This window comes from Sminthopsis crassicaudata, chromosome 1 (assembly GCF_048593235.1).
Source record: "Sminthopsis crassicaudata isolate SCR6 chromosome 1, ASM4859323v1, whole genome shotgun sequence".
NCBI lineage: Eukaryota > Metazoa > Chordata > Mammalia > Dasyuromorphia > Dasyuridae > Sminthopsis > Sminthopsis crassicaudata.
The window spans coordinates 338,338,964-338,359,907 of record NC_133617.1 but is presented as its reverse complement, the minus strand read 5'-3'; the positions used below and the strand labels follow the sequence as shown (position 1 = coordinate 338,359,907).

The window sequence follows — 20,944 nt, the reverse complement described above, 5'->3', positions numbered from 1 at the left end:
CCTTAGCCTTTCGGAATATCATGTTCCAGGCCCTTCGTTCTTTTAATGTGGACCCTGTTAGATCCTGGGTTATACTTATTGTGGATCCTCCTTATCTGAATTGCTTTTTTCTAGCAGCTTCCAATATCTTTTCCTTTGTCTGATGGTTCTTGAACTTGGCCACTATATTTCTTGGCATTTTGATTTTAGGGTCCCTTTCAGTAGGTGATCGATGCATTTCTTCAATGTGTATTTTACTCTCTGTTTCCAGAATGTCTGGGCAGTTCTCTTTGATAATTTCCTCGAAAATGGTGTCCAAGCTCTTTTTTTTCCTCACATTTTTCAGGGAGACCGATTATTCTCACATTGTCTCTCCTGGATCTGTTTTCCAGGTCTGTTGTCTTTCTAGTAAGGTACTTGACATTCTTTTTATTTGTTTCATTTCTCTGGTTTTGCTTGACTACCTCTTGGTTTCTCCTTGAGTCATTCATTTCTACTTGCTCGAGTCTAATTTTCAATGATGTATTTTCTTCACTCACTTTTTTTATATCTCTTTGTAATTGTCCAATCGAGTTTTTATCTTCTATGGAATCTTTTTCCATTTTATCCATTTCATTTTTTAGAGAGCTGTTTTCTTTTTCCAGCTCTCTAATCTGTTTTCCTTGGAGTTGTTTACCTTTTCCAGCTCACTAATCTTTTTTTTTTTTTTTTTATTATTATATATATATATATATATATTTTATAATATTATCCCTTGTATTCATTTTTCCAAATTATCCCCCCTCCCTCTATTCCCTCCCCCCGACGACAGGCAATACCATACATTTTACATGTGTTACAATATAGTCTAAGTACAATACATGTGTGTGAATATCATTTTCTTGTTGCACAATAAACATTAGAATCCGAAGTGAGTTGGATCTTCTTTATGTTGAAGATTTCCACTTCCATCAGAATACATCCTCATACAGTATTGTTGTTGAAGTATACAGTGATCTTCTGGTTCTGCTCATTTCACTCAGCATCAGTTGATTTAAGTCTCTCCAGGCCTCTCTGTATTCCTCCTGCTGGTCATTTCTTACCGAGCAATAATATTCCATAACTTTCATATACCACAATTTACCCAACCATTCTCCAACTGATGGACATCCATTCATCTTCCAGTTTCTAGCTACAACAAAAAGAGCTGCCACAAACATTTTGGCACATATATGTCTCTTTCCACTCTTTAGTCTTTCTTTGGGATATAATCCCAGTAGTAGCGCTGCTGGGTCAAAGGGTATGCACAGTTTGATAACTTTTTGGGCATAATTCCAGATTGCTCTCCAGAATGGCTGGATTCTTTCACAACTCCACCAGCAATGTATTAGTGTCCCAATTTCCCCACATCCCCTCCAACATTTGTCATTATTTGTTCCTGTCATCTTAGCCAATCTGACAGGTGTGTAGTGGTATCTCAGAGTGGTCTTAATTTGCATTTCTCTGATCAGTAGTGATTTGGAACACTCTTTCATGTGAGTGGATATAGTTTCAATTTCTTCCTCTGAGAATTGTCTGTTCATATCCTTTGACCATTTATCAATTGGAGAATGGTTTGGTTTCTTATAAATTAGGGTCAGTTCTCTATATATTTTGGAAATGAGACCTTTGTCACAACCTTTGTTTTTAAAAATATTTTCCCAATTTGTTACTTCCCTTCTAATCTTGTTTGCATTAGTATTATCCTCTGTTCCTCTAATCTATTTATTATCTCCCTCTTTATGCCTAAATCATGGACCCATTTTGATCTTATCTTGGTATATGGTGTTAAGTGTGGATCCATATCTAATTTCTGCCATACTAATTTCCAGTTTTCCCAACAGTTTTTTCCGAATAATGAATTTTTATCCCTAATGTTGGAATCTTTGGGTTTGTCAAAGATTAGATTGCTATAGATGTACCCTTTTTTGTCCTTTGTATCTAATCTGTTCCACTGATCTACCGGTCTATTTCTTAGCCAATACCAAATGGTTTTGGTGACTGCTGCTATATAATATAGCTTTAGATCAGGTACACTTAGACCACCTTCCTCTGAGTTTTTTTTTCATTAGTTCCCTTGCAATTCTTGACCTTTTATTCTTCCATATGAATTTTGTTGTTATTTTTTCTAGGTCATTAAAATAGTTTCTTGGGAGTCTGATTGGTATAGCACTAAATAAATAGATTAGTTTGGGGAGTATTCTCATCTTTATTATATTCGCTCGGCCTATCCAAGAGCACTGAATGTCTTTCCAATTATTTAAATCTGATTTTATTTTTGTGGCAAGTGTTTTGTAATTTTTTTCATATAATTCCTGACTTTTCTTTGGTAGATGGATTCCCAAATATTTTATACTCTCAACATTTGTTTGGAATGGAATTTCTCTTTGTATCTCTTGCTGTTGCATTTTGTTAGTGATATATAAAAATGCCGAGGATTTATGTGGATTTATTTTGTATCCTGCCACTTTGCTGAAATTTTGAATTATTTCTAGTAGCTTTTTAGCAGAGTCTTTGGGGTTCTCTAAGTATACCATCATGTCATCTGCAAAAAGTGATAGTTTAATTTCCTCATTTCCTACTCTAATTCCTTGAATCTCTTTCTCGGCTCTTATTGCCGAGGCTAGCGTTTCTAGTACTATATTGAATAGTAATGGTGATAGTGGGCAACCTTGTTTCACTCCTGATCTTACTGGGAAAGGTTGCAGTTTATTTCTATTGCATATTATGCTTACTGACGGTCTTAAATATATACTCCTGATTATTCTAAGGAATAATCCATTTATTCCTATACTCTCAAGAGTTTTTAGTAGGAATGGATGTTGGATTTTGTCAAATGCTTTTTCTGCATCTATTGAGATGATCATATGGTTCTTATTAATTTGATTATTAATATGGTCAATTATATTAATAGTTTTCCTAATATTAAACCAGCCCTGCATTCCTGGAATAAATCCTACTTGATCATAGTGTATTATCTTGGAGATGATTTTCTCAAGTCTTTTTGCTAATATCTTATTTAAGATTTTAGCATCAATATTCATTAAGGAGATTGGTCTATAATTTTCTTTCTCAGTTTTCGATCTACCAGGTTTAGGTATCAGTACCATGTCTGTGTCATAAAAGGAATTTGGTAGGACTCCTTCATTCCCTATTTTTTCAAATAATTTATATAACATTGGGGCTAATTGTTCTTTAAATGTTTGGTAGAATTCACATGTGAATCCATCTGGCCCTGGGGATTTTTTCCTGGGGAGTTGATTAATAGCTTGTTCTATTTCTTTTTCTGAAATGGGACTATTTAAGCAATTTATCTCCTCCTCTGTTAATCTAGGGAGCCTATATTTTTGGAGGAAGTCATCCATTTCACTTAAGTTATCAAATTTATTGGCATAAAGTTGGGCAAAGTAACTCCTTATTATTTCTCTAATTTCCTCTTCATTGGTGGAAAGATCCCCCTTTTCATTTGTAAGACTATCAATTTGATTTTCCTCTTTCTTTTTTTTGATCAAATTTACCAAAGGTTTATCTATTTTATTGGCTTTTTCATAAAACCAACTCTTGGTTTTATTTATTAATTCAATAGTTTTTTTACTTTCAATTTTATTGATTTCTCCTTTTAATTTTTGTATTTCGAGTTTAATTTTTGGTTGGGGGTAGCTCACTAATCTTGTTTCTCAATGATTTGATTTCTTTATCCACTCTGTCTTTGAATGCATGGGATGACTTCTCCAGGTTCTCTTGCCAAGCTTCCCTTTCCTTTTCCCATTTCTCTTCCAGCTCTCTTGTGAGAGACTTTTTGATTTCCTCTATGAGGTTCTTTTGTATTGAGGAGAAGCTCATATCCCCCTTAGGGGATTCCTCTGGGGACAGTCTGTTTTTAGTCTCCTCAGTGTTTGAAGTCTGCTCTCTCTCCATACAAAAGCTGTCAATGGTTAGAGCCCTTTTGAATTTTTTGTTCATGTTGTCAGAGTAGGAATCGAAGAAAACAAATTGACAAGAGAAACAATTGGTCTGTTTTGCGGGGGATGGGGCTGAATGGTATTAATGGGCTTCCTCTACAGACTGGGGATAGGGCAGCAGAGAGCCACTAACAGAACAGCAATAACTGTACTGAGTCTGAGCTCTGAGGCTCTGAGAACGCACTGAATTAGTCCAGGTGGGGGTTGGGGGTGACCGGGTTCTGAGAGACGCTAGCTTTCTGGGGTTTTAATCTTCACCTCCAGTGTTTACACCCTCTCCACTGATCCTGGCTTGCTGCCAAGATGGAGTATACACACTGGGGTAAAAGCCTTTACGCAGAAACGGCAGAGATCGTACCCCTCCCCCTCAGGTCTGAGCTGTGTGAGTTGCCTGTCTTGCTCTGGCTTGCCTGCCCTCAGTCTGTGCCCAGTCTGATTGACCCTTCCCCTGAGCAAACACAGACCTTTTCTGGTGACTTTCAAGGATGTCTTCTCTTGGTGATTATTTGTGGATTTTTTTCTGGGTCAACCATTAAGTCTGAGGCTTGTCATGAAGTAAGTTCTGAGAGAAAACGCGGAGCTCAAGCATCTGTCTGCCTCCATGCCGCCATCTTGGCCGGAAGTCCCACTCACTGCTTTTCAATCAAGCACTCGTTGCACCTAACACATGAGCTCTGGTAAAGTGCTACTTACTTGGACAAACAGGTCCACCTAGGTTATCAAAGTCTATAGCATTAGGGAACAAAATCATAATAAGTTGGAATTGTAAACTACCCCAGTGACTATCTACTCCAATCCACGCTCAAAAGTAATTTTCTTACAGTAAACACATTCTCCAGAGTAACTGTTAGTTTCTTCCTGAACTCACACCTTAGTGAAGATGCCATAACTTCCCAAAGCAAAGTATTTAAATAACTCTAATTAATGGATTTTTTTTTCTTAACCAAAGCCTCTTTGCAGAACTAGGGTTCTTGGTTCTACCCTCTAGAGAAATTGGGAAAAAATCCTCATCAACAAGAAGCAGTTCAAATACTTGAAGACAGATATCCTGCCTCACCCTGAGTCTTCTCTTTTCCGGGCTTTCCTATCTCTTTGTTCCTTCAACTAAACCTCATGTGACATGATCTCAAGGCCCTTGACTCTTTCATTGGTCCTATTATAGATTATGTCCAGTTTACCAAATTATTAGATGGTGTTAAAATGCTAAATTCCAGATTCTACCAGGTTTTTCTAAGTTGAAAAGGGAGGCCTATGATGGATTTTGTCTCTGTACTCTGAGGATCAAACCAGCTAATTTTAATCACTCAACAAGGATTTATCAAGTGTCTATTATGTGTCAGATATTGACCTAGATTTTGTAAATGAAAATGCAAAGATACAAACAAATCATTCCCTATCCTCAAAGAGCTTACATTCTATTGGGAAGAAATAATATGTACAAAGGTAATTCAATATAAAGTAAAAATACATTAAATAAAGACTAATACTTGCTGAACTACAGAAAGATGACTATCCCATCTCACCTCTCAAAGACATCTGTATGCAGAAGTATATCTACATTGTACATTCATGAAAGGAGAACCCATATCTTACATATCACAGATGCTTAAAGTATTGAATATGGAAAATACAACCCACATTGTACTTAAAGATATAAAGGATACAAGGAAGAAAGAATACAATATCTATCTTCTTTCCTTGTAAAATAATTGATGAGATTGAAAGTATATATATATATATATATATATATATATATATATATATATATATATATGTGTGTAAAAGAATAATTAAAAATACTAAGTACAATAAGCTAAATATTAAATGAAGAGAAGTTATACAGACAGATAGGAAAGAAGGAAGGAAGGAAGGAAGGAAGAAAGAGGGAAGGTAGGAAACAAGTAAAGATGGAGAGAAGGACAGAAGGAAAGAAGGGAAGAACAGAAAGAAACAAAGAAAATTATATGAATAAATGAACTTATTTGCAGTTACATGACCCAGGAATTCTCTAATCCTGGCCTATTTTTAAGATCAAGGTATCAAGCAGAAGAGCCTAGAGCTGCCACGGACAGAGACAAGGAGCTAAACTAAAACAAGCTGATATATTAAAATACTGTCTGCTCAGTGCAATACCTGGAGATTTTTCTCTGTAAGGAGAAAAGAAAACAACATTTTGGGCCAATATCTTACCACAGGAGGGTTTATGCTAATATAAAAGAAGATACAAAGTCATGATCAAAGTGAAGATCATTAAAAACTGTCCCTTATATTTGGAATGTGAGGTTATGGGAGCACAGGTGTATTTGTATATGGGGAAATAAAGATTATTACTTGATACAGGAGCAACCTATTAGTGGCTGCTGGATATTATGAGAGCCACCTGCCAGTGGCTGCTGGGCAACTCAAACCAGCAGAATGGATTCCCTTCGTGTGAGAGGATGATAATGATACAAGGAGACTGAGAGGCAGTTGCATTCTTTGACATCTCTCCTCTTCCCTCTTGCCTCCAATTTATTTCATTCCCAATCCACAAGCAATATCTCTCTCAGATTTATAATTCCTTCAGGGTGGTTATGATCACAACTGTGGGGGCTTTTGTAGAACCAACCTGCCCCTTCACACTTAGGCATGGTCCTTAACAATTACTGATTGATTTTTAATTGTTTCCCCTTGCAAACCATTCTTTCTGAACTACTTTGGCTATTTGATTAACATATAATTCTTACTAGAAGAGGATATCCATTTGTCCTGAGGGTATTCCAGTCAAACTTCATGGAAGACCTATAATTTGTTCTGTGATTTAAAAGTTAACTAAGATTTCAGATAGTAGAGAGGAGGTAAAAAGGCATACCCAGTATAGGCAGCCATGAGAATGAAATGCAGAAGGCTAGAGAGAATTTACTATTGAGAAGTAGATCAGTTAAGCTAAAACTAATGGTTTGTGTAGGCAAATAGAGGATGAGCCTGGAAATGTCACAAAGAACCTAGTTGTATATAATCTTTAAGGCTAAAGACTTGGGAATTTTTTCTTAGAAGCAATGAAGAACCACTGGTCATTTTTCTGTTATTACTGTCCATTTAGAGAACACTTGTTAATTAACACAATGGGCTTTCAGTTGACCATAGCTTTATAATTGGGAATATGTGTTGTTCCATTTAAAAAACAAACAAACAAAAAAACAAAAAAACAATTAACTAAATTTTTCAAAATTAATTTAATTTAATTATTTTAAAAATTAAATAAATCAAATGCTTTTGTATTTATTTTGCATTTCACATTTTTGACATAAATATAGGAAGAAGAGTAAAGCTTTAATTCCCTTAACAGTCAGCAATGCTCAATCTAATCCTTTTAAAGTGGATGTCCTCAAAAATAGCCTTGAGTAATTTGAATAAGAACTTTCCTTTCCAGTTTCCATCCAATAGATTTGTGGGTTTTAAGCTACTATGGTTGAGGAAGAGGGAGATGAAGATTTGGTCAAACCTCTAAAGCTATGAAGGTGCTACATGGATGGGAGATTCTTTACCAAGGAACTCTTTGAAATGGAGATTATTTTTATTTTTGTCTTTGTATCACCATTACCTAGCACATGTCCTACTAGGTGCTTAATAAGTGTTTGGTAATGGATAAATTCTCTTCTCAATCAAATATCTTCAGAGATATGGCAGAATTTTATAGTCCTTCATTAAACAAGAGCTCTATTCTGAATGTCATTTAACAATGTCATTCCTAAAATGTAACATCTAGAATAAGCAAAATATCCAGTTGTCTAAGCTAAACAGATCACAGCAACATGATCCCTTCACATCTTAGTAAAGCACTTCACAAACTTTGAAGTACTGTATAAATGCTAGTTATAGCAACTTTTAGGTCATTATATCAGTATGGCCTCATCCTGAATTTGCAATACACTAAAAATATCAGACATTTTTCATACAACCTGATCTTCTATCGTATCCTTTGTATTTGTGAATTTTTTTCTCTTAAATTCTAGCCTAAATTTATATTTATCTTCCCAGTGGTAGCTCAATCACTGAACAGTATGGAGGGGAAATTTCTTTTTAGCTACCTCTCATCCAGAGCACATTAAACACTAGAGAGCCAGGTAGAACAAGTGCTATGGAGTTCCCTTCTAATTCAACTTTTGTCAGTATTTTCTCCTTCACCTAACCTTGGTGAATACTGACCACCCATCCTTCTACACCTTTGTGAAAGAGAATTCAAAATCTTGTTCCATTCAGATCCTCAGGTCCACTTATTCCTTTCTGAATAGTGATCATTGAGGTTCATTCAGCAATATCACCCCACCAACAACCTTTTCCTACTCTCTTTACCTACTCCCAGGAGATATGGCAACCATAATCTTTGTAAATTAGAGGATTTCTTTTAAATCTTCCCTCTCACTACATTCTAATGTATTTTAACTTTTAACATATATTCTGATACTACCATTATCAGCTACCTAAGCCGTGCCATAATGACCCTTCTTGGTATCAAGCATGATGATGCACATTTAGGAATTATTATTTTTTTTTAAATTCTGTATTACAGCTAAATATACTTATACATGTATTGAATTCTACAATTAAAGTGTGAATTCCTTGGAAATAGGAATTATCTAACTTTTATATTTATATTTATGAGGGTTACCAAAATACTTACCAAAAAGTACATAAATATTTTATTCATTAATTCATAAATTTTATTAGAATTGGATTAACTCTCTAAGCTGTTAGATTCTGATTCTATCATAAAGCTTGATAACTAGAAATCCCCTGCAGAATTTTTTTAGTCATTTAAAAATTTTACCAATGTGCTATCTATGCCATTATATAAGTAATTTATAAAAATGTTAAATAGCATTGGCCCCAGCCCAGATCTTTGGCATATTCCAATAGAGACTTCTATCTAAGTTTGATATTAAACATTAATAATTTTGAATCCAGTTATTCATTTAACTCTAAATTCAGCTAATCACATTAATGTACATTTCTCTAACTTTTCTGCAAAAATAGCAAAATGCTAAAATATTTTATAATTTTTTTTCTCAAATTATATTTACATCATTCTAGATCTATCAGGTTAAGTCTACTGTTAAAGAAGGAAATTAGATTAGGTTAGTATGGAATAACTTGCCTTTGATGAAGCTGCCATTACTTTTTAAAAGATAATCCATCCCTTCTGCTGTTCCTAGTTCTGTTTCCATGCCTTAGCTTGTTCTCAGATTTAACACTATTATTGTTATACTGATACATTGTTTTATTCATTCCCCATTTCCACGCACTTGGGAATGTTCAGTGAATCTCTTAGGCTACTCTGTCCTGATTGCAAGTGGGTAATATAGCAGATTTGCTACAAATTGTAAATCACTAAGCCCTGGAAGAACATGAAATCTAGCCAAGATTATCTAGCCCTGGAAGTCTATCAGCAGAATTACCTCAGAGGAAACTAAAGCATATGTAATTTCTTTGTGTGAGCAGATATGAAGCCTAAAAAAACCAAAGCAAACCAAAACAAACAAACAAACAAACAAAACTCTCAGCATAGACAGCTTTTATGGGGAGAGAGGGGAGAGAAAGGAATAGACCTCAAATCCTCTCCAGATGAAGGCAAATCAGTGCCAGATGAAGTCCCAAAGGGGAATATGAGCTAGTCTCGATTTCACAAGGCTTACTTGGAAGATATCATAAAGGATCTTAAAAGAAAGTTAGAAGAAAAATGGGGAAAGGAAATGAGATCTTTAGAAGAAGGGATGAGGAAAGCATATAACTCTTTACAAAATAGTTTTGATGAAATAGAAAAAGCACATAACTCCTTACAAAATAGATATGAAAAAGATAACCAATTCATTGAAAAACAGAATTTGTGAAGTAGAAAAAAATTCAATGAGCAAAAAATTCAATTGGCCATATACAAAAGGAGCTTTAAAAAGGTAACTGAAGAAAATAATACAAAAAAAAATTAGAATTGAACCAATGGAAGTGAATGACTCAATAAGACTTCAAGAATCAGTCAAACAAAAAAATGAAAAAAGTAGAAGAAAATATGAAATACTTCTTACAAAAAAAAAAACAACAATTTGTATAAAAACAAATAGATCTAGAAGAGACCATTTAAGCATTATTGGACTTCCTGAAAGCCATGATGAAAAAAAAAAAAAAAAAAAAAAAGAATCTAGTCATTACCTTATAGTAAATCATTAAGGAAAATTGCCCTGCTTTCTGAGAATCAGAAGATAAAAAAGCCATTGAAAGAATTCACTGATCACCTCCTGAAAGAGACTCCAAAATGAAAACTCCAAGGAATATCATGGCTAAATTTCAGAACTGTCACACTAAGGAAAATATATTGCAAGCAGCCTGAAAAAAAACCAAAACAAAACCATATGAATACTAAGGAAACATAATCAGGATTGCCTAGTATCTAGCAGCTTCCACATTAAAGGATCTAAGGGCTGGAATCTGATATTCCCAAAGGTAAAAGAATTTGGATTGCAGCCAAGAATAAGCTATCTAGCTAATATGAGCATTATCTTTCAGGGAAGAACATGGACATTCAATGATATAGATGAATTTCATCTATTTCTGATAAAATGACTAGGACTGAACAAAAATTTTGATCTCCAAACACAGAACTCAAGAGGAGCATAAAAAGGAAAAAAAAAGGAAAGAACTCTTGAGAACTATATTTCTGTTATGGATATACTTATAGATTATGGGTATAATTTGATTTTATTATGATAATATAAAAAAGAAACTAGAGGTGGTAAGTGGATTGTACTGGGAAAAGAGGAAAAGGAGGTAAAATAAAGGATATTAGATCTCATACAGAGGAAAAGAAGACCTATCATAATTGAGGGAAAGAAGGGAGGGGGATGAGCATTGTGTGAATCTTAGTCTCATCAGATTTGACTCAAAGAGAGAATCAGACACAGTTAGCTTCACAGAGAAGCTTTTTCATCCTAGAAAGAAGGAGGATAAAGAGGAAAGGAAAGATAGAAACTAATAGAAGGGAGAACAGAAGTAGAAGGGAAAGGTATAAAAAATGAGAGGCAGCAAAAGGGGAGGATTTTTTGAGGGAGGTGGTGAACAGAAGAAAAATACTGGGAAGGATGGAAGGGGGAAACAAAAGAGAAAAGCATAACAAGATAAATAAGATGGCAGGAAATACAGAATTAGTTATTTTAACTGTAAATGTGAATGAGATGAACTCTCCAATAAAACAGAAGCAGATAGCAGAATGGATTAAAAACCAGAATATGTTGCTTACAAGAAACACATTTAAAGCCTAGAGCAATACATACAGAGTGAAGGTAAATGGCTGGAGCAGAATTTATTTTAATTTAGAGGAAGTAAAAAATATGGGTAGCAATCCTGACCTCAAACCAAGTAAAAACAAAGATAGATCTAATTAAAAGAGTTAAAGAAGGAAACTATATCTTACTCAAGGGTACTATAGATAATGAAGCAATATCAATATTAAACATATATGTACCATGTGGTATAGAATCCAGATTCCTAGAGGAGAAGTTAAGAGAGATGCAAAAAGAAATACAGAGCAAAACTATAATAGTGGGGGATCTCAACCTTGCTCCCTCAGAACTAGATTAATCAAACCACAAAATAAATAAGAAAGAAGTTAAAGAGTAAAATAGAATACTAGAAAAGTTAGGTATGATAGATCTTTAGAGAAAATTGAATGGATACAGAAAGGAGTTCACTGTTTTCTCAGCAATTCGTGGAATATAAACAAAAATTGACCACATATTAGGGCATAAAAAACTTCAAAATCAAATGCAGAAAGGCAGATATAGTAAATGCATTTTTTTTCAGATCATGATGCAACAAAAATCACATATAGTAAAAAAGGCCAGGGGAAAATAGACCAAGAATTAATTGTAAATTAAATAATATAATCCTAAAGAATGAATGGGTGAAACAACAAATCATAGATATAACCAATAACTTCATGCAAGAGAATGAAAATAATGATACAACATATAAATTTGAAATTCTGAAAATAAAAAGGGAGATTACTATAACTGAAAATAAGAAAACAATTAAATTAATAAATAAAATATGGGTTGGTTTTATGGAAAAAAAATCAACAAAATGGACTTTCACTTAATTTGATTAGAAAAAGGAAAGAAGAAAATCAAATTTTTAGTCTCATAAATGAAAAGGAAGAACTTTCCACCAATGAAGAGGATATTAGAGCAATAATTAGGAATTATTTTACCCAACTATATGTCAATAAAATTTATACTCTAAGTCAAATGGAGGAATATCTATAAAAATATAGTTTGCCCAGGTGAACAGAAGAGGAAATAAACTATCTAAATACCCCCAGAAAAAGAAATAGAGCAAGCTATCAACCTCCTAAGAAAAATCTTCAGGCCAAGTGGATTTACATGTGAATCCACCAAGCATTTAAATAACAATTAATTCCATTACTACATAAATTATTTGAAAAAAAAAAGGGGGGGGAAGAAGATGCCCTACCAAATCCTTTTATGACCCAGATATGGTGCTGATACCTAAACCAGATAGGGTGAAAACAGAGAAATAAAATTACAGACCAATTTCCCTAATGAATATTGATGTAAAACTCTTAAATAAAATATTAGCAATGCAGAATGTCATCCTCAGAATAATACTCTATAACCAAGTAGGATTTATACCAGGAATGCAGGGCTGGTTCAATATTAGGAAAACTATTAGCATAATCAATTATATCTATAACCAAACTAAAAAAAATATGATTATCTCAATAGATGCAGAAAAAAAATTGATAAAATCCTCCACCCATTCCTATTAAAAACACTAGAAAGTATAAGAAAAATGGACTTTTCCTTAAAATGATTAGCAGCATCTATTTAAAACCATCAGCAAGCATTATATATAATGGGAATAAACTATAATTATTCCCAATAAGATAAGGAGTGAAACAAGAAAACCTGCTATCACCATTACTATTGAATATTGTATTAGAAATATTAGCTTTGGCAATCAGATATGAAAAAGAAATTAAAGGAATTAAAGTAGGTAATGAGGAAACCACATTATCACTCTTTGTAGATGATATGATGGCATACTGAGAGAACCCTAGAGAATCAACTAAAAAACACTAGAAACAATTCACAACTTAGCAAAGTTGCAAAATACAAAAGAAATCCACATAAATCTTCAACATTTTTATATATTACTAACAAAGTTAAGTAGCAAGAGATAAAAAAAAAATTCCATTAAAAATGTCAACAGTATGAATATTTGGCAATCTATCTGCCAAGGGAAAGTCAGCAACCGTATGAACACAACTACAAAACACTTTTCACACAAATACAGTCAGATCCAATCAGTTGGGAAAGTATCAGGTGCTCATGGGTCGGCAAAGGGGATAGAATAAAAATAACAATACTACCTAAATTAATCTACTCATTTAGTGCCATACCAATCAAACTCCCAAGAAGTTATTTTACAGACCTAGAGAAAATAATAACAAAGTTTATCTGGAAAAAAAAAGGTCAAGAATTAATGAAAAGGGAATTAATGAAAAAATGTCAGTGAAGGTGGTGGCCTAGTTGTGCCAGATCTAAAACTATATTATAAAGCAGCAGTCATGGAAACAATTTGATACTGGCTAAGAAATAGAATCAGTAGAATAGGTTAGGATCACAGGACAAAATAGTCAATAACTATAGCAATCTAATATTTGACAAACCCAAAGACCCCAGATTTTGGGAGAAAAACTCACTTATTTGACAAAAACTGCTGGGAAAATTAGAAACTAGTATAGAAGAAATTAGGCATTGACCTACACCTAACACCCCCTACAAAGATAAAGTGGAAATGGGTTCATGATTTAGATATAAAGAGTGAAATTATATACAAATTAGAATTACATAGGATAGTTTAACTCTTACATATGTGGAGGAGGAAAGAATGTGTGTCCAAAGAAGAACTAGATCTCATAATTGAACATCAAATAGATAATTTTGATTATGTTAAATTGAAAAGTTTTTGTACAAACAGCTAATGCAGACAAGATCAGAAGGGACACAATGAATTGGGAAAACATGTTTACATTTAAGGGTTCTGATAAAGGCCTCATTTCTAAAATATATAGAAAATTGACTCAAATTTATAAGAATTCAAATCCTTCTCCAATTGATAAATGGTCAAAGTATATGAATAGAAAAAAATTAGATGAAGAAATTAAAACCATTTCTTTTATTTTCATTTTATAATTATAAAACTTTTTGACAGTATATATGCATGAGTAATTTTTTATAACATTATCCCTTGTATTCATTTTTCCAAATTATCCCCTCCCTCCCTCTACTCCCTCCCCCCCGATGACAGGTAATCCCATACATTTTATATGTGTTACAATTTAACCTAGATACAATATATGTGTGTAAATACCATTTTCTTGTTGCACATTAAGTATTAGATTCCAAAGGTATAAGTAATTTGGGTAGATAGACAGTAGTGCTAACAATTTACATTCACTTCCCAGTGTTCCTTCTCTGGGTGTAGTTATTTCTGTCCATGATTGATCAACTGGAAGTGAGTTGGATCTTCTTTATGTTGAAGATATCCACTTCTATCAGAATACATCTTCATGCAGCATTGAAGTGTACAGTGATCTTCTGGTTCTATTCATTTCACTCAGCGTCAATTGATGTAAGTCTCTCCAAGCCCCTCAGTATTCCTCCTGCTGGTCATTTCTTACAGAGAAATAATATTCCATAACCTTCATATACCATAATTTACCCAACCTTTCTCCAATTGATGGACATCCATTCATCTTCCAGTTTCTAGCTACAACAAAAAGAGCTGCCACAAACATTTTGGCACATACAGGTCCCTTTCCCCTGTTCAGGATTTCTTTGGGATATAAGCCCAATAGCAGCAATGCTGGATCAAAGGATATGCAGTTTGATAACTTTTTGGGCAAAGTTCCAAATTGCTCTCCAGAATGGCTGGATTCTGTCACAACTCCACCAACAATGTATCAGTGTCCCAGTTTTCCCACATCCCCTCCAACATTCATCATTATTTGTTCCTGTCATCTTAGCCAATCTGACAGGTGTGTAGTGGTATCTCAGAGTTGTCTTAATGTGCATTTCTCTGATCAGTAGTGATTTGCAACACTCTTTCATATGAGAGGATATAATTTCAATTTCATCATCTGAGAATTGTCTGTTCATATCCTTTGACCATTTATCAATTGAAGAATGGTTTGATTTCTTATAAATTAGGGTCAGTTGTCTATATATTTTGGAAATGAGACCTTTATCAGAACCTTTAACTGTAAAAATATTTTCCCAATTTGTTACTTCCCTTCTAATCTTGTTTGCATTAGTATTGTTTGTACAGAAACTTTTTAGTTTGAAGTAATCAAAATCTTCTATTTTGTGATCAATAATGATCTCTAGTTCTCCTCTGGTCATAAATTCCTTCCTCCTCCACAGGTCTGAGAGGTAGACTATTCTCTGTTCCTCTAATCTATTTATGATCTCATTCTTTATGCCTAAATTATGGACACATTTTGATCTTATCTTGGTATATGGTGTTAAGTGTGGATCCATATCTAATTTCTGCCATACTAATTTCCAGTTTTCCCAATAGTTTTTTTCAAATAATGAATTTTTATCCCTAATGTTGGTATCTTTGGGTTTGTCAAAGACTAGATTGCTACAGTTGTACCCTTTCTTGTCCTATGTACCAAATCTGTTCCACTGATTGACTGGTCTATTTCTTAGCCAATATCAAATGGTTTTGGTGACTGCTGCTATATAATATAGCTTAGATCAGGTACACCTAGACCACCTTCATCTGACTTTTTTTTTTTTTTTCATTAGTTCCCTTGCAATTCTCCACCTTTTATTCTTCCATATGAATTTTGTTGTTATTTTTTCTAGGTCGTTAAAATAGTTTCTTGGGAGTCTGATTGGTATAGCACTAAATAAAGAGATTAGTTTGGGGAGTATTGTCATCTTTATTATATTCACTCGGCCTATCCAAAATCACTGAATGTCTTTGCAATTATTTAAATCTGACTTTATTTTTGTGGCAAGTGTTTCATAATTTTTCTCATATAATTCCTGACTATTCTTTGGTAGATGGATTCCCAAATATTTTATACTCTCAACATTTGTTTGGAATGGAATTTCTCTTTGTATCTCTTGCAGTTGCATTTTGTCAGTGATATATAAAAATGCTGAGGATTTACATGGATTTATTTTGTACCCAGCAACTTTGCTAAAATTCTGAATTATTTCTAATAGCTTTTTAGCAGAGTCTTTGGGGTTCTCTAAGTATACTGTAATGTCATCTGCAAAGAGTGATAGTTTGATTTCCTCATTTCCTATACTAATTCCTTGAATCTCTTTCTCGGCTCTTATTGCCGAGGCTAATGTTTCTAGTTCTATATTGAATAGGTGATAGTGGGCAACCTTGTTTCACTCCTGATCTTACTGGGAAAGGTTCCAGTTCATCTCTATTGCATATTATGCTTACTGATGGTATTAAATATATGCTCCTGATTATTCTAAGGAATAGTCCATTTATTCCTATACTCTCAAGAGTTTTTAGTAGGAATGGATGTTGGATTTTGTCAAATGCTTTTTTCTGCATCTATTGAGATGATCATATGGTTCTTATTAATTTGATTATTAATATGGTCAATTATATTAATAGTTTTCCTAATATTAAACCAGTCCTGCATTCCTGGAATAAATCCTACTTGATCATAGTGTATTATCCTGGAGATGATTTTCTGAATTCTTTTTGCTAATATCTTATTTAAAATTTTAGCATCAATATTCATTAAGGAAATTGGTCTATAGTTTTCTTTCTCAGTTTTCAATCGACCTGGTTTAGGTATCAGTACCATGTCTGTGTCATAAAAGGAGTTTGGTAGGACTCCTTCATCCCCTATTTTTTCAAATAGTTTATATAGCATTGCAGTTAGTTGTTCTTTAAATGTTTGGTAGAATTCACATGTAAATCCATCTGGTCCTAGGAAGTTGATTAATAGTTTGTTCTATTTATTTTTCTGAAATGGGACTATTCAAGCAATTTATCTCCTCCTCTGTTAATTTAGGAAGTCTATATTTTTGGAGGAAGTCATCCATTTCCCTTAAGTTATCAAATTTATTGGCATAAAATTAGGCAAAGTAACTCCTTATTATTTCTCTAATTTTCTCTTCATTAGTGGAATGATCCCCCTTTTTATTTGTAAGACTAACACTTTGATTTTGCTCTTTCCTTTTTCTGATCAGATTTACCAAAGGATTATCTACTTGATTGGCTTTTTCATAAAACCAACTCTTGGTTGTATTTATTAATTCAATCTTTTTTTTACTTTCAATATTATTGATTTTAATTTTAATTTTAGTATTTCAAGTTTGATTTTCGGTTTTGTTTTGTTTTTTTATTTGGGGTATTTCTACCTTTTTAAGGTGCAGGCCCAATTCATTAATCTTCTCTTATTCTATTTTGTTCAAATAAGCCTCCAAAGATATAAAATTTCCCCTTTTTACCGCTTTAGCTGCATCCCACAGATTTTGGTATGATATCTCATCATTGTCATTATCTTGGGTGAAATTATTAATTGTTTCTATAATTTGCTGTTTCACCCAGTCATTCTTTAAGATGAGATTATTCAGTTTCCAATTACTTTTTGTTCTATTTGCCCCTAACTTCTTACTGAGTGTAGCTTTTATTGCATTGTGATCTGAGAAGAAGGCATTTATTATTTCTGCCTTCCTGCATTTAATTTTGAGTTCTTTATGTCCTAATATATGGTCAATTTGTGTATAGGTTCCATGAACTGCTGAGAAGAAAGTATATTCCTTTCTATCGCCATTCAGTTTTCTCCAAAGGTCTATCATACCTAGTTTTTCTAATGTTCTATTTCCTTTTTTAATTTCTTTCTTATTTGTTTTGTGGTTTGATTTGTCTAAATCTGAGAGTGCAAGGTTGAGATCTCCCACTATTATAGTTTTACTGTCTATTTCTTCTTGCAACTCTCTTAACTTTTCCTTTAGAAAGTTATATGCTATACCACTTTGTGCATATATGTTTAGTATCGATATGGCTTCATTGTTTATGCTACCTTTTGCTTGATCTGAGATAAGGATGGCTACCCCTGCTTTTTTGGCTTTACCTGAAGCATAATAGATTCTGCTCCAACCCTTTATCTTTAATCTATATGTAAATCCCTGCTTTAACTGTGTTTCCTGTAAACAACATATTGTAGGGTTCTGACTTTTGATCCACTCTGCTATCCATCTCCATTTGATGGGAGAGTTCATCCCATTCACATTTACAGTTAAAATTACTAATTCTGTATTTCTTGCCATCATATTATCCCCAGATTATGTTTTTTCTCTTGACCCCCCCTGAACCCCTTCCCCAATATTTCATTTATAAGTCCCACTTGTGACACACAGCCCTCCCTTTTTAGTATCCCTCCCCCCTCCTTCCAAGTCTCTTCCCTTATTTCCCTTTTCCTTTTCCCTTTTCCTCTCCCCCCCTTTTAATGAGGTGAGAGAGAATTCTCTGAAAAACAAATATGACAATTATTTACTCTTTGAGCCTCTTCTGATGAGAGTAAGATTCACACAATGTTTCTCCCCCTCTCTAAATTCCCTCAGATATGGTATATTTTCTATACCTCTTCTTGGGATGTAGTTTCCCTCTTTTTATCACTCCTTCTCCTTTTTCTGATACTACCCCATTCCCTTTATTACTCCCCCCCTTTTTTATATATCAGTAAAATCAAATTATCCATGTGGACTTTCTATATATCCACAACAGAGATACATTTCTCAAGAGTTCTTTTTACCTTTTTCTGTTTCTCTTCAGTCTTGTGTATGTCGATCAAATTTTTTGTTTTAGTCTGGTTTTTTTCTTAGAAACAAATGGAATTCCTCTGTTTCATTAAATGACCATCTTCTTCCATGGAAGAAAATGTTAAACTTAGCTGGATAGTTTATTCTTGGTTGCAATACTTGATCTTTTGCCTTTCAGAATATCAGATTCCAAGGCCTTCAATATTTTAATGTGGAGGCAGCCAGATCTTGAGTGACCCTTATTGTGGCCCCTTGATATTGGAATTGTTTTTTTCTAGCTGCTTGCAATATTTTTTTTTCCTTTGCGTGGTAATTCTGCAGCTTAGCCACAATATTCCGTGGAGTTCCTTTTTTAGGGTCTTTTTCAGAAGGACTTCGATGAATTCTTTTGACACCTATTTTCCCTTCTGTTTCTATTATCTCTGGACAGTTCTCTTTGATGATTTCCTGTAAAATAGAATCTAGGTTCTTTTTTTTGGTCATAGTTTTTGGGAAGTCCAATGATCCTCAGATTATCTCTCCTAGATCGATTTTTCAGGTCTATAGATGTCCCCAGTAAGTATTTGACATTTTTCTCCAGCTTTTCATTTTTTTTTTTTGTTTTGTTTTGTTTTTTTTTGGTTTCTTTGAATGATTCTTGGGTTCTCAATGAATCATTCATTTCTATTTGTTCCATCCTGATTTTTAATGAGTTATTTTCTTCATTCACTTTTTTTAGTTCTTTTTGTATATGCCCAATTAAGTTTTTATATTAATTATTTGCCTCTATTAATTTTTTTTCCATTTCCCTAATTTTTTAAGAGAATTATTTTATTTTTCCAATTCAGAAATCCTACTTCCTTGAGACTTTTTTATCTTTTCCAATTCAGAAACCCTACTTTCCTGTGATTTTTTAACGTTTTCTAATTCACAAATTTTGTTTCCCTGCATCTCCTGTGAATTCTTTATTTTTTCCAAATCAAATTTCAGAACATTGTTATTCTCTATCATAGCTTCTCTTTCTTTTCCCCATTTTTCTTCAAACTCTCTTAACTTTAAAATTTTTTTTATTTAGAATTTTTTCCCACAGTATATATGCATGAGTAATTTTTTAATAATATTATCCCTTGTATTCATTTTTCCAAATTATCCCCTCCTTCCTCTACACCCTCCCCTGGATGACAGGTAATCCCATACATTGTACATGTGTTACAATTTAACCTAGATACAATATATGTGTGTAAGTACCATTTTCTTGTTGCACATTAATTATTAGATTCCAAAGGTATAAGTAACCTGGGTAGATAGACAGTAGTGCTAAAAATTTACATTCACTTCCCAGTGTTCCTTCTCTGGGTGTAGTTATTTCTGTCCATGATTGATCAACTGGAAGTGAGTTGGATCTTCTTTATGTTGAAGATATCCACTTCTATCAGAATACATCTTCATGCAGCATTGAAGTGTACAGTGATCTTCTGGTTCTATTCATTTCACTCAGCATCAATTGATGTAAGTCTCTCCAAGCCCCTCAGTATTCCTCCTGCTGGTCATTTCTTACAGAGAAATAATATTCATTAACTTTCATATACCATAATTTACCCAACCTTTCTCCAATTGATGGACGTCCATTCATCTTCCAGTTTCTAGCTACAACAAAAAGAGCTGCCACAAACATTTTGGCACATACAGGTCCCTTTCCCCTCTTCAGGATTTCTTTGGGATATAAGCCCAATAGCAGCAATGCTGGATCAAAGGATATGCACAGTTTGATAACTTTTTGGGCAAAGTTCCAAATTGCTCTCCAGAATGGCTGGATTCTGTCACAACTCCACCAACAATGTATCAGTGTCCCAGTTTTCCCACATCCCCTCCAACATTCATCATTATTTGTTCCTGTCATCTTAGCCAATCTGACAGGTGTGTAGTGGTATCTCAGAGTTGTCTTAATTTGCATTTCTCTGATCAGTAATGATTTGGAACAGTCTTCCATATGAGTGGATATAGTTTCAATTTCATCATCTGAGAATTGTCTGTTCATATCCTTTGACCATTTATCAATTGGAGAATGGTTTGTTTTCTTATAAATTAGGGTCAGTTTTCTATATATTTTGGAAATGAGACCTTTATCAGAACCTTTGACTT

The 20,944-nt window shown here is 33.7% G+C and overlaps 1 pseudogene; it reads right to left on the bottom strand.

Moving 5' to 3' along the window:
• Positions 1-8,154, bottom strand: part of LOC141549930 (ADP/ATP translocase 3-like) — a 29,835-nt pseudogene extending 21,681 nt beyond the window's left edge.
• Between the last annotated feature and the right edge of the window lie 12,790 nt (positions 8,155-20,944).